Source organism: Haliaeetus albicilla, chromosome 1, assembly GCF_947461875.1.
Source record: "Haliaeetus albicilla chromosome 1, bHalAlb1.1, whole genome shotgun sequence".
Taxonomy (NCBI): Eukaryota; Metazoa; Chordata; class Aves; order Accipitriformes; family Accipitridae; genus Haliaeetus; species Haliaeetus albicilla.
This window is the reverse complement of record NC_091483.1, coordinates 49,411,679-49,425,863: the sequence shown is the minus strand read 5'-3', so window position 1 is coordinate 49,425,863 and position 14,185 is coordinate 49,411,679. Positions and strand designations below refer to the sequence as shown.

The window sequence follows — 14,185 nt, the reverse complement described above, 5'->3', positions numbered from 1 at the left end:
GTTACTTTCAAATTATGCTGTGCATTTCAACCTGGGATCCTACAAATGTTAACTAGACTTGCAAATTGAGATCAGTGTGGTTTTGGTGTTTTATCATGCTTAACTTTCTGTGCTGTTTGTATCAGACACACCTGAAAGTTTGAAATGTCACCATCTAAATCAAGGTAAGGGGTCACCTTAGTTTCATGAAGAGGATGAATCAGGAAATAGAGATATCATGTTTTCTTTAAAAAGGGAGCAATGAGCAATGCTTCAGTATTGTATCATAAACAGATTTCATATGTTGACTTCTTTAGGTATGGATCACATAACAGTTGTTAGCATAGAGTTTTGTTTATATTTCAATGCTGTTTCTATTTCTAAAAGTACTATAAAAATGAAGTACTCGTCTTAGGGACAGTTTAGACTTTGATCTCTACTCACGTGTTTCTAGTTCATGCCACCAGTCTATTGTAAGCTGATTTTGTTATAAATAACCAAAAGGTGTACAGATACGATGTAAAACTATTAGTGATTTCCCCCACTCTATTGTTGTACTCTGGTTTCAAACGCTAGTCTTTGGAGAACTGTTGATCGTATGTCATTTTTTCACCCTGCTGATCAGAATGCAAAGGCTAAAAAATTAACAATAAGTGCTTTTCTAATGTTTTCTTTATAAACAGTTTGTTTAATTGCTGTAGGAATCAAATGTGTGTAAGCTTAAATTGCAAGTCATGGGGTTCGTGGCAGAAGGCAAGTCAATGCAAGGAGCTTAATGGGTTTGGGGCACTAAATTTGTAATAGTTAAACTTCTGCGATATGTCTAATATGTCTACTTCTGATGTTTTTATGTACAACGCTACTTTGACAACCTTTTTATCTCTACGTTCTCTTTCAGGAGGTAGGATAGAAAACTGGGATGATTAACTATCCTGTATAAACTCAGTAGCGCAAAATTACCTTTCAGCTTCTCAATTTTGTTTTTCCATATGTGTAAAGCTTTCAGGCCATTTTAGAAGCAGAGGATACCAGAAGACACTGACTATTAGTTTTCTTAAGTGCAAACTTCGATTAGTCCATTGTTGCTTATAGTGATCCTTGTCTAAGGGTTAGAATTGTGGATAGAGTATACAGTGGGGAATGTTTGCATTGTGCTATAACTTCACCTTTGGAAGCTGAAGAACTTCTAGAAGCCAAGTCCTCTGTTCCTTCCAAGCTACTAGTGTGAGGAACTGTCAAATCTCTGGAGAAATTATGATCTTCAGGAATAAAGAGATTTGAATAGGAAGGGATCAGTTTTCTGCTTTAGGGACTTCCTGTTAATCTTAATACATCATACTGCAGAAGAGGAGATTGCCCAGGTGATTTGCCATCACCAAGAAAAGAAACATCGTTTAGCAGCTTCCTGCTGCTATATCACTCCCTTTAACTTGCTTATGTAATTTATCTGTCCTCAAAGTAACAGTGTGTATTTGGATTGCCTAGAAAGGTTCAGTTTCAATAATATTGCAGTTGGGGTGTCTGGATTTTCAAATCCAAAAAATCCAGTTGCAAGTTCTCCAGGGCATGAAACTGTCTTGTACAATTCTGAGCAAAATGTATAGTTAACAAGATACTGTAGCTTTGGCCTTTCAAGGCAGTATGAGCATGCTGCTATGTAATAACATCCAGCTGTATACATCCAGTGATGATACTGCTCTGACCAATTGCAGATGAATTTACATGTTGAGTCCTTACATTTATCTACTGATGTGTGAGTGGGGAAGAAAACATGAGGCAGCTACTGTCTGCCTCTCTCTGGGAATCACCAACAACTTGGTATGTGTTAAAGCCTATTTTGGGGGTCACGCTCAATTTCATAAAGCCTTGAGAGTCTTAGTTTCTAGCTAAGAGGTACATCGATACTGGTCACACTCTGATGCCCTGGGTTTTCCTTTCAGGCTCATGCAGCCCTAGAGCTTTTGAACCTCTCTGCAGGAATCATAGTTCGTGCTGTGTATAATTTATCTATTGTCTTTATTGTGTAGTCTTATAAGTCTGCGCCTGCCAATAGCATGAAGCCACAAGCTTGACAGGCCAGTTCTAGCTTATTAAAAGTGGAAGGATGCAAAGCAGCTTTACTGTGCCCACTGAGCTGATTACAAGGGGCGGACAGTCCATGACACCTTTAAAGAAAGCAGTGATTCAGCTCCACTATTGCATAAGGTAATTTCTAAATCTGTGATATTTTGAGCTAAGTCTCAATCCAACAGTATTTTCTTAAAGTCATATTACTTCCTTTAGTGTTATCTATTGGCTAAGCCTCGCTGATATCTATGGCTACCCTGCAGGCCCTCAAACTTGCTGTGCTGTCTGTGTGCAATGAAATATAAAGAAGGTGTAGGCTGGCAGTTGGGCAGCTCTGGTTCTGCTTTGACTTGCTGTGTATGTTTGAGCTTGATTCTGTACATCTAAATCACCTGAACTACTACATTACAGGCTTAAATTACAGGAAAGGATACTTTGGTTAGAGCTAGGGAAAAAAATTAATGCTGCAGGTAATTAAGTACTGGAGTGTCTAAAGAAGTTGGAATATCTTTCTTGCTGGATTCCTTCTGAAACAGACTGATCAAATGTCTGTCAGGAATGATACTTCTACTGTGGATTTTGCTGTTATGAAGCAGATGAACAAGATGACCTGGAGATCCCCCTTCTTTGATGATATGAGGGATCATAGGAGAACTGACTCAAATTCAGTCTGCTGCTTCTGATATCAGAATGGTTTGTGACTTCCTACAAGCTGGCATGGCTTGGTTTGTAGCCAGATCTCTTTTCACACCCTTCATGAATAACCAGCCTGTCACTACTATCCCATCAAAAATCCCTTCAGAATCAGTCTATAGAAACAACTCATGTGAAGGCATAAGAATGTGTGGTTTGGGGTAAAAGCACGTGGTCATAAGGAGAGTTCAAGTTGACTTCAAGTTCTGCCAGAATCTGATGCAGATAGAATCACAGAATAATATAATGGTTTGGGTTGGAAGGGAACTTCAAAGGTCATCTAGTCCAACCCCTCTTCCCCCCCGCCCCCCCAGTGAGCAGGAACATCTTCAACTAGATCAGGTTGCTCAAAGCCCCCTCCAATCTGACCTTGAATGTTTCCAGGGATGGGGCATCTACCGCCTCTCTGGGAAACCTGTTCCAGTGTTTCAGCACCCTCATCATAAAAAAATTTCTTCCTTGTGTCTAGTCTGAATTTACCCTTTTAGTTTAAAACCATTACCCCTTGTCCTATCACTACAGGCCCTACTGAAAAGTCTGTCCCCATCTTTCTTATAAGCCCTCTTCAAGTATTGAAAGGCTGCAATAAGGTCTCCCTGGAGCCTTTTCTTCTCCAGGCTAAACAACCACAACTCTCTCAGCCTGTCCTCCTAGGAGAGGTGTTCCATCCCTCTGATCGTTTTTGTGGCCCTCCTCTGGACCTGCTCCAACAGGTCCATGTCTTTCCTGTACTGAGGACTCCACAGCTGGATGCAGTACTCCAGGTGATGTCTCACCAGAGTGGAGTAGAGGGGCAGAATCGCCTCTCTTGATCTGCTGGCCTGTCGTGGTTTAACCCCAGCCAGTAACTAAGCACCACGCAGCCACTCACTCACTCCCCCCCTCATCCAGTGGGATGGGGGAGAAAATCGGGAAAAGAAGTAAAACTCGTGGGTTGAGATAAGAATGGTTTAATGGAACAGAAAAGAAGAAACTAATAATGATAATGATAACACTAATAAAGTGACAACAGTAATAAGAAAAGGATTGGAATATACAAGTGATGCACAGTGCAATTGCTCACCACCTGCCGATCGACAGCCAGTTAGTCCCCGAGAGGCGATTCCCCGCCCCCACTCCCCCCAGTTTATACACTAGATGTGATGTCAGATGGTATGGAATACCCCTTTGGCCAGTTTGGGTCAGCTGCCCTGGCTGTGTCCCCTCCCAACTTCTTGTGCCCCTCCAGCCTTCTTGCTGGCTGGGCATGAGAAGCTGAAAAATCCTTGACTTTAGTCTAAACTCTACTTAGCACCAACTGAAAACATCAGTGTTATCAACATTCTTCTCATACCTAACTCAAAACATAGCACTGTACCAGCTACTAGGAAGACAATTAACTCTATCCCAGCTGAAACCAGGACATGGCCCCACTTCTTTTGATGCGGCCCAGGATACGGTTGGCTTTCTGGACTGCAAGCGCACATTGCCAGCTCACGTCCAGCTTTTCATCCACCAGTATCCCCAAGTCCTTGGGCAAAAGCACATTTTAGGTCTGGGAGCTGCTGTATTTGCCCAATAGCCTTGATGCCCTTGGGCATGGCACAGTTGGCCAGCTGTCTGGGCAGCTCCTAGTGTGTGGCAGACTCTACCTCTCAGGAACTGATGGTCAAGCATTCCTTGTGATGTGCCAGGTGACATGCTTTTCCAGTGATACATTCAGTAATGTCATTGACAAAGGTGTTCATGATGCCCATGGCCTTGGTTAGGATACTGACTGGTCTCATGATGGATCTGCTTCAGCACCTGGTACTGATGGATGCAGTAACCCTCCTTTGTGCTATTCTTATGTTGCTTGTAGCCGTTCTCTCAGGTTTTGGTGACAGCATTCTTGGAGTTCTTATTGGGAGCAGGAGCTGGTGTGGTAGACTCGGGCATTTTGGTATCAGCTTTTCTCACCAATAAGCAACATGAAGGTGGGCAAAGGTGGAGGTAGTGTAGCTGCAAATGGCTGAAGTCCACTGGTTGCACGTACCTGAGCTCTTGAACTACATACCTCCTTTGCAGCCTGAAGGACTTGTAGCTGTCATGATTGTGTGAAACTGTGAGCAGCAAACTGAGAGTTTGCTGAAGCAATTGTATCTCAATGAGCTTTGGCTGACTTTAGCTGTTTTTATGATGTTAATATCCTACATTGCAATTAGAGGTAGGAAATGCAAATGCAAAGGTTGGGTCTTGCTGAGAACCAGATATCACCTTTGAGATGAGTCTTTTGAATTGAAAAAAAAAAAAAATCAGAAAAATATCAGACTCTGCCAGTATTAGCTTGTATTCTAAAATGCCGAAGTGTTACCTACCCGTAGCTGGAAGCCTTCAAAGCTTTGCACAGTTGCTTATGTCTTTAGGTTGTGTTTTCAGTTAAGTGGATTATAGTAGCAAAATGAATAAACTGACTAAAGGAACATTTAAGGAAAGATAGTTCTGTATACTGTGTGTACCTGTTGTTTGACTTCTAGTGAGAGGGTTTGTACTCATTTGAGGTTACAAGTATTATTCCCTTCACCCTGGACTTCAGTGCCTGAAAGCTTCAGTTACAGTAAGTCTGCTGTCCCCTACCCTCTATGCTATGAGTAGCAGAAAATGTTGAAATTACTTGATTGGTAAAGCTAAGGGCTGTTTTTTATATAGGTCCCTTATTTTTTCTTTACTAAATTGGCAGCTTAGCAAATTGGCTGAACACCATTGTGTTAATTATTGAGGAGCCTAAATTCCTTTGTGGATTTAGTCATGGTAATTGGAACAGAAACTTAATACAGAGTGCGGAGGTGTAAAGCTGGTCTGGCCATAATCTACTGGTTTAAGAAAGAGCAGAATGGCATTAGGCCTGTGCGCTCTGTAACATGAATCTTTGTGAAGTGAAAGGAGGGAACTGGGACTTGTGTTTCTTCTGTGAATTTCTTTTGCTTTGCATGGACCAGCTAGCTTGAGACTGAGAGTAGCAGCTGTGCACAGGAGCATGCATGGCCTCAGCCTAGTGATGGCAGTTCTCCCTTGAGAAGGGGGCACAGTCTTATCAATGGCCAACTGTCAGAACGTGTTAGTGTTTCAGAGTATATTGTTTGAGTGTTAATATTTCAGAGTAACTGGAGGAGAGGCAGTCACTCAAATTTTCCTTTCTCCTAGGTAGATTCTCTTTATTAAGCTAGAGGGAGAGAGTCAGGCTCTTGCTCTGTGAGCCACATGAAGTCTGTAATTAGTCTATGAAAGATGGGCTGGTGTCCTCAAAAGACCAGACAGTAGCTTGATGCTTAGTATCCTGTGTCAGCGAAGTGGGAGATGTGACTGTAAATCCTTCTGGAAATTTAATCCAGGTTTTCAGTATCTGTGGCAGATGTTTTAATGACCATCAGTACAGTGTTTTCTAAAAAAATAAAATGTGGTAGGCTAACACCATCTTCCACAGTTTTTATGAAGAGTGAAAATAACCTGAGAATCTGATGGATGTTTGGGTCTCAGACACAAGGTTGATAAAACACAAGTTTGTATGTGGCAGCTGTCACCAAAGTGGTTTCATCAGGGTGAGACACCACTTGCTTGGTCCAGCAGGAGAATTTCAGGTAACTGGGAACTTTACTCTTAAAAGATATATAGATGCTGAAGAATTTGCATTTGTGTAAAATGGGTATTTTAAAGATGGTCACTTTGTATTTGGGCTCAAAAATCCTTTGGAACAGCTAGTTCAACAAACCCAGTCATCTGAGCTGGTAAGTCACGATAAGCATTGCAGATCTAGAGTCCTAGCTTGTTTACGTGTCTGAAGTTTCAGCCTTCAGGGAAACCCTGTTCCCTAATGCCCCCATCACCCTCCCCGCCAAAAACCCCACAACCTTACACAGTAGTTGAACACATTCTAGAAGAAAATTAGTCTGAAAGACAAATAACCTTGTACAAAGTTCTTGAAACAATGGACTAGTGGTGTGTACTAAGAGCAAGATAAACAATAAGCTTCTGTTCTCCATTTCCTGAAAAGGCCTTTTCATACTTATTTCCCCATACGTTCTTAACTGTTTACTCTTGGAACAGAGGAAGTTAGTTTTACTAGCAAAATAGTGCTCTTAGCAGGCATATCATTCTCTTGGTCCAGTTTCATAGTGATAGCTGCAGTGACTGTAGTGCTTTTCACATCATTAGGAGAGCAGTTACATGGTTTGTTGCTAGTTATATGGAATTGATGTAAGCACTGGAATTGGTTACAACAGGTGACCAAGAGGGTCTAAATATTTAGATAATATGCTTTTAATAGTTGTTTTTTTTTAAATACATGTGATTTCATTTCAGGCTTGAGAGTGTCATGTTTTAATGTATTTATTTGGTGCTCATTTAAAGGTATTGTAATTTTTAAAGGATTCTATATTATATAATGCTGTTATTACACATACTAAAAATTACAACCATTTCAATGACTCACAAAACATTGGGTTTGAGACCTTAGATACCAAACTAAATCTGCAGCAATGAAATTCAATCCAGTTTTGCCAAAGGTGACTGGCAGAAAATCTGGTACTAGCCATCTTTCCAGCTTCTATTTAGGAAACAGATTAATTTTCCAGAGATGTTTTGTCTTGATAAGCATCTTATGTTGTTTTGGTTTTAGTGTATTAGATCTCAAAGAAGCGTAAAGAAGGTCACAAGTTCATAGATGCTGCCTCTATATCAAAGCCTTTCCCATCTTCAGAAACATCTAGCCATAAAGACAGTCAGTGACACTTTAGAGCTTTTGTAAAAGTTCTCAGATACATCAAGATTCCTGAAGAGCAAATTGAAGTCGTATGGTAAACTCAACTTACTGTGATGGCAGAGCTGCTTGTTTACAAAATGTCTTTCACAAAAATCTGGCTAGGGTTTTCAGTCTCATAATTTTTTTCTATCACCAGACAAAATTTTATTATAATCGGGCGTGGGGAGCAGACTTAACAAATTCCAAAGTAAAAAATGAGAACTGAATATAGCTAAAGACAGATGGTGTCTTTTAAAGAGAACGCAGATCTGCTGTTCTAGAGAGCAACAGCAGAGGCAACTCTTCATCAAACATCTGCCATTTTGTACAAACATCAGTTGATGTTAATGAAGTGAGAGCATGTTTCTTTGTACTTGATGTCTTGATCTGCATCTTTCAAAGGTGTGAGTTATCAGTAAAACACTTCTGTAACAAATTCAGGCTTCTTAGATATTCTGCTGGATCAGAGATTGCCTGATAACTCTTGGCTGGCTCTTGAGTGCTTTCTGAGGAACGCAAGCCAAAAAAAAACACAATTCCAAGCTGCTTCTTTTTGGTCTTCCTTCCCAGTTTCCAAGATTTTCCAGTGAGTTACAGAGGGATGAAACACTCTTATACCAAACTTGGAGAGAAAAGTTTAATAACTTTATTATTACCTAATGATATTAGTGAGGTGGGCCATCCACCATTAATTGTTTGAAGGAAATGATGGAAAAAACCCCAACCTCTTTAGGCAGAGTAGAGCACTCTACTTTTTTAGTGCGGAGAGCTATTTGGGGATATACTGAGATACTGGAGAACAAAATTGCTTATGTGGGAAATCAATGTGCTAACAGAGCAATAAAAAAAAAATGTTCCATTGTATGGGCTTCAACAAACTTCAGTCTTCTTTGAAAGTTTCCTTAAAGATGAGAGTTTTCTAATCAGAGCTTCAGTACGGGAATTATGAAGCCATAAAGCAGCAGTAAATGCTATGTGTGTCACTTCTGTACTATTCACACAGGTTGCAATTCATTGCCCCTGAGGGATGTAGATAACTTCCCACTTCTTGAAATGTCTTGACCAAAGATTCTGTTGCCATGTGTGCTGGGACAGATACGTACATAAGAGCAAGACTGCTTTGTAGCCGCTCTGGGAGAATTTTTGAATTTTAACATAATCACCATGAGTAGTTCACTGAGGTGACTTATGGGTTTTTTTAGGGTTAAAAAAAGAGCGTCAGATGTAACTGTCACAGTAACTTGGCTGCCTACATATTCTTTCTTGCAATGTGAAATCCTATGTTTTGAAAGTTTGAGTCAATTTTTTTTTTTTCAACAGATGATCCACCTTTTTCAATGTGTAGCTCTAATGAAACTGTAGTAGAGACTGACATTCAGGATTTGTTGTTCATGTGATTTTTTTTTTTTTAATGTTGAAGGTTTTTCAGGAGTTCTTCATATAATGGTCTAGAAAAATTCTGAAGTACCTTTTTATACATAGCTAACTGAAGAAAACTGCATGTGTATTTGTACCCATTGTTATATGTGCTGTTGTTCTAATACAACAATTCTTAAGCTATCGCCACTACATGAGGCATGCATGATGACATAGGGCATCAAGATGTATTTAGAAGTAACCTGGACAGAATGCCAAGTGCATTTAACAATAGGGGGGAGGGCAATAACTGTTAATACAGAAGACGGCTGTCTGCAGTGCTTTCCTACCTAAAAATCTCCTACCTGTTAACCTCAGTCAAGCCTTGATTACTGTGCTTAATTGGAAGTTTAGCGTGACTTTTGATCAGTGCATAGATTTGCCCTAGTGAGAATTTAAGAAGCTTTTATGGTTAACAAGGCCCTAGAAATTTTGGAGTAGGAGAAAGGAGCTGACCTAATTTTTCTTCTATTCTTTTCCAAAGAAGTTTACATATAAAAATGAACCTCTCATTGGTGGGCAATTTATACCAGGTTTCCTATGCTAACACGTAATGATTGATCCTAATATATTAAGTAGGAGAAAAAGTATAAACTAACAATCAGTAAGTAATTTTTTAGTAGATTTGTGGTACTTGTAAATATCTTGTCAGATATGAATGAAATAGAGCAGAAATGTTCCAAGTGAGGTGTTGACTATTTCTATCAAAGAAATGAACCTCAAACCAATTCTCAAGAAACAGACTCTTCAGGTATTTGTTCTGATCAACTTGTGTGACCATTGTCACCCTTTCATTCTTGAGCATGTTCATACTGAGCATAGGTGAAGGCCAATTACAACACATCTGATGTTAGTATTTTAGGTTCGCATCATCTAGCTGAACTTTAGAAATTAAACTGATGTCACTGGAGATTAATCTTTTCCCATCTATTTTCATCCTTTGGCTTTATAGGCATATGATGCATTTGTCTGAAGGCAGGCATGCCTGGCAGTAGGTTCAGTTAATGCATGTGTCCATGTGTTTTTTGTTTATTTTACATTATGTAGGAACAACCACAAGCGATGGTTTATATGATCTATGTGTAACTAGATATTCCATTCCATCCAGGAGAACGGCCACCCTTCTTCATAGCTCCGTTGCTTTTCAGCAGTGAAAGCTACTGAAAGCACACCTGAGACATTGAAAAAAAGTTCGTATTTTTAAGATCCTTCAGGATCATATGTGTCCAAGACATGTGCAAGACTAGCTGAAGTTCAGGACAAAGCATGTGGTTGATGGCTTCCCTCCTGTCCTGTAGATTTTTTCTGTAATATGGGAAATACTCATTTCAGAGATTGAAATTGTCGGTTCTATGAATGAACTCTCTTAAGAGACATTTGCAAATGCGCAGCTCATGCATTGTGCTTGTGTTCTCTAATGTTAAATGCATTTAATGTTATCTGTCATAGTTCAGTTCAAATTCAAGAAATGTGGTTATTTGGAAAAAATAAAAAATGAAAAAAAAAAACCTTATCCATACTCCTCCTTTCTTCCTGGGGCAGGTAACATGTAATTCATTTAGACACATTATCATGTTACTAGAAGATATTCCACTACCATTGAAAGATCTGAATACGAACATGTATAGAATAATAAAAAAAGAAAAAAGTCATTACACCTAGTTGTATAGTGTTCATCTACACATCTTGAAATGTACACAGAGAAACTTCTCAAAAGGAGGATTCTTCAGCCATTCCATGTGAAGCTTCAGTGAGTCAACTGTGTTTGAAAGGTTAGATCTAGAAAAGTTTATATTTCCTTTATATGAATATGTGCACTGGAACAGGTATGTAGCTTTTTTGTCTATCAGCAATTTTCTGTATTTCTCATCTATAAAGATTCTTCTCGTTTATCAGAAATCTGTTCTGTAGCATCTGGTCATGGAGCTCTTGCAGACTTTCACCAAGTACCCACATTAGCAGTGTGAACTGTACACTTCTTGGTCATGTTTGAATTGCTCAATATGAACCATTGATTAAATTGCAGTGCAGTGTGCCACTAAAGAAATTATATGCTTGATTTTAGCATTGCTGATAGCCACAAAATAGGAGATACGATTATTATCAGTCTCTGAAAAGCATAAGGTGGTAATCTTGGTAGTAGTGACTTATTTGTCTGTTTTACTAATTAGCACACAGATACATTTCTCTGAGACCTAGATGGCATATGTGAAATTTATGGCATCTAATGTTTCCTGTAGCTAAAGATCATCTGATTTATATCCAATAGTTAAAGCACATCTCAGCAACAGTGCTTTTGTCATGTTTAGTAAAGGCTATAAATACTAATGGGTAAATTGTTATTTACACGAAAACAGCTGCAGAAAGTGTATGAAGAAAAAAGGTACCAAAATAGGTTAAGCGCTGATGGTAAATCTGCCTTCTGAGAAAATGCTTCAGAAAAGAAATGCTGTGCTGCAAAGCATTGTGTATTCAATTACTTCAGTAGTAAATTGATACTGCTAATAATGATTTTAACACATTCTTCAATTTTCATATTTGCGTAGTATTAGTATTTGGCGTACAGATATTTGCTGATTTAGCTTGTAACCACCAGATGGAAGTGTTATGGATAGCAAGGTAATGTAGCATCTTGCACTAGTGGTCTGGTACATACAGATCTTGTATTTATTTACAAACTATACTGCATGTTCTACCTGACCATTACAGCTCTCAAGTTGGCTGTAATTGACACACTGTCTGAAATTTAAGCTATGGGAGTCCTTAAATCTCTTTATTCATGGATCTCAAGTTAAATATAAACTGAGGTTTTTAATGTCTGTGAACTAGTTTTGTGGTAAAATAATAGTCCTAAACTAGGCATTTGGAATGAAGCAGCAATAATGATTAATTTAATGGGTTGGTATTTAGAGTTTGTGGAATTGTGTTTTTTTGTTGTAGCTACTTTTAACTACAGTAATATTAAAAATAGTTGGGATCAAATGGAAGGGATGTTTTTGAGCTATCCAGAAAGAATTTGTGCTATATTTTCATACTCGGCAGCTTTTTCATTATTGTTGTAAGTGTATTATAGCAATGATTTTTATATGAGTCTTCAGGAACAAATATGCTTTTTGTTTGTTTTTAAGTGAGCATTGCTTTACTATTTTAATGGTTTACTAAATAGCCTGTGTGTCTGGCATCCTGTTTCATGTGTCAGTATACCTTTCAAATAGTTACTGTTCACAAATAAATTAGAAATTAAGGTGACCCATGGCATTCTAAAACATTTTCAGATGACTGTGCTTAAGTAGCCTTAATTGGAAATCTAATAGATACTGAAACATTTTCTAATTTTCTCACACCAGCCTGTTTAAGGTTTTGAGTAGAGAGTAACTTCAAATCTCATAACATTTCCTTGAATAAAAGTAACAAGTTTTTCAGTGGCAGTGCCTAACTATGTGGACATGTATGAAAAGTTGTTATGGTAAAGCAAAGTAAGTTGTGTCTGTCAGAATTGCTGAGATATATAGAGGGACATCTTGGAAGCTTCTTCCTGTACCAAAAGAAGCTGCAAAAAGTTAAACAACAATGGTGTTTTTTCACTGACTTAGTTTACCTGTGTTGTGTGAAACTTCAAAGTAATTAGCTGTTATGTACCCATCAAGATGTTTTGGGGTTTTTTTCTGTAGTCATTAATTTGTATTTGTACTTTACGTCTCCCAGTATTTTTACATTATGGGAGGGTAAGCTGGCTGGTTGGGGATGTGGCAGAAGAGGGCAGTGAGATCTTTATCATGTCACTGAATGGTCCTGGTAGAAAAAATGGAGTGCCAGCAGCTTCAGGTCACTAAGCATCCAAAACAGCACTGGTGCTGAAACTGGAAACTTAAGATGCAAACTAGAAACAAACTACTGGCTTCAGTCTTGGTAAACTGATTTGTCCTGTGCTAAGATGTGTATACCAGCCAGACAGGATGCACTTAAATGCGAATAGAAATACTTCCATCTCAGATGAGCCCTTGTGTAAAGAAGGCAAAGCATCTTTAGAGATGACCAAACTCAAAATGTGGTTTTCACATAAAAAAAAAAAATCCATGGTGGTTCATTTCCTGAGCTACAGGTAATAGTCTTCAAGGTCCCAGATTTCCTTTTAAAAGTATTTTTTTGTTCACCATCCACAGTGGTTGTTCCCTGCTCTTTCTGTTTCTTTAAATAAAAATTTGGACAGCGAACAAAGTTTTTTGCTATGGATTTCCTGATTTTTTTTTTATTTTTTTTTTTTTAGCTTGGGTTGAGAGCCTGGTTATTCTGTATTGCATTTTCATTTTGATTGTAGGCAAGCCCATTGCTGCTGAAAATAGCTCAAATGTTCTTAGAATAAACATCAGCCAGCAGCTCAGATTCTTTCTCTTTTCTTTTGCAGACTCTTGCATGCAAGTTAAAGTAATTTCTTGAGAGAAACCTTCATAAAGGGCTAAATAAACAAGATCTACATACACAGAAATTTCTTACTTCCTCTGCATTTGAGACACAGCTAAACTTGTCTGTCTGGTAAGTCATATTTTTCTTAAGGATTTGTCTGTCTTCCTGCCCTTATGACTTGCATTCTTGAGTTTCTAATTAGTGTTCAGAGAAAACCAGCTTCTGTTTTGCTAGTAGTTCTGCTACATGCTCTGTATGAAGTATGAAGACTAATTTGCAAAGGCATTACTGTGCTGCTTTTACAAACTTCAGAATAGGACCTATGATTCTCTATGGTACTTTGGTATAAGTGGGGGTTTAATTGTTTATGTAGTAGTTTGTTCTTAGTTTGCTGTAATGAAATCATTAAATGTTTTAAAGCAAAACTGGTGATTGTTCTGTCTTGAAATTATTTACCTGTTTGAATGTTCTGAATTTAATGAATTAACGTCAGAGATTGTATTGCAGAGTATATTCTGTGTCAAGTCAGTGTTTAAAAATAAACTTTCCCAGCAATTCATTCATGTCTCATTGCTTGCTGATTTCATCTTGTGTGGATAAAATAGGTTCATGTTATTGATGCAATGGCATATTTTTCTTGGTGATGTGCCTGTTTCATAGGACAGTAAGCATACTGGTCAGTAGTCTTTAATTTGATAATATAATTCTGTAACAGTTCTATTAGAGATATTTGTGGCTTACAGAGTTTTTTCAGGTTTGATTGTACTGCTTGAAACAAATATATTTTTTTTATGAAGTGTTAACTGAGTATAACCCAAACAAAAGAAAGTTTTGTCCTCTACCTTCTATTTTTATTTTTTATTGCAATTA

At 38.3% G+C, this 14,185-nt stretch overlaps 1 protein-coding gene across 16 annotated transcripts in view; it reads left to right on the top strand.

Moving 5' to 3' along the window:
- The window catches only part of SORBS2 (sorbin and SH3 domain containing 2), a 187,472-nt gene that overhangs the window by 29,753 nt on the left and 143,534 nt on the right, over positions 1-14,185 (top strand). For all 16 annotated transcript variants that reach the window (XM_069788410.1, XM_069788463.1, XM_069788454.1 and 13 more), the window contains one exon: positions 13,317-13,444. The gene's annotated coding sequence lies outside the window, so the exon portion shown is untranslated. The remainder of the gene's footprint in view (positions 1-13,316; positions 13,445-14,185) is intronic.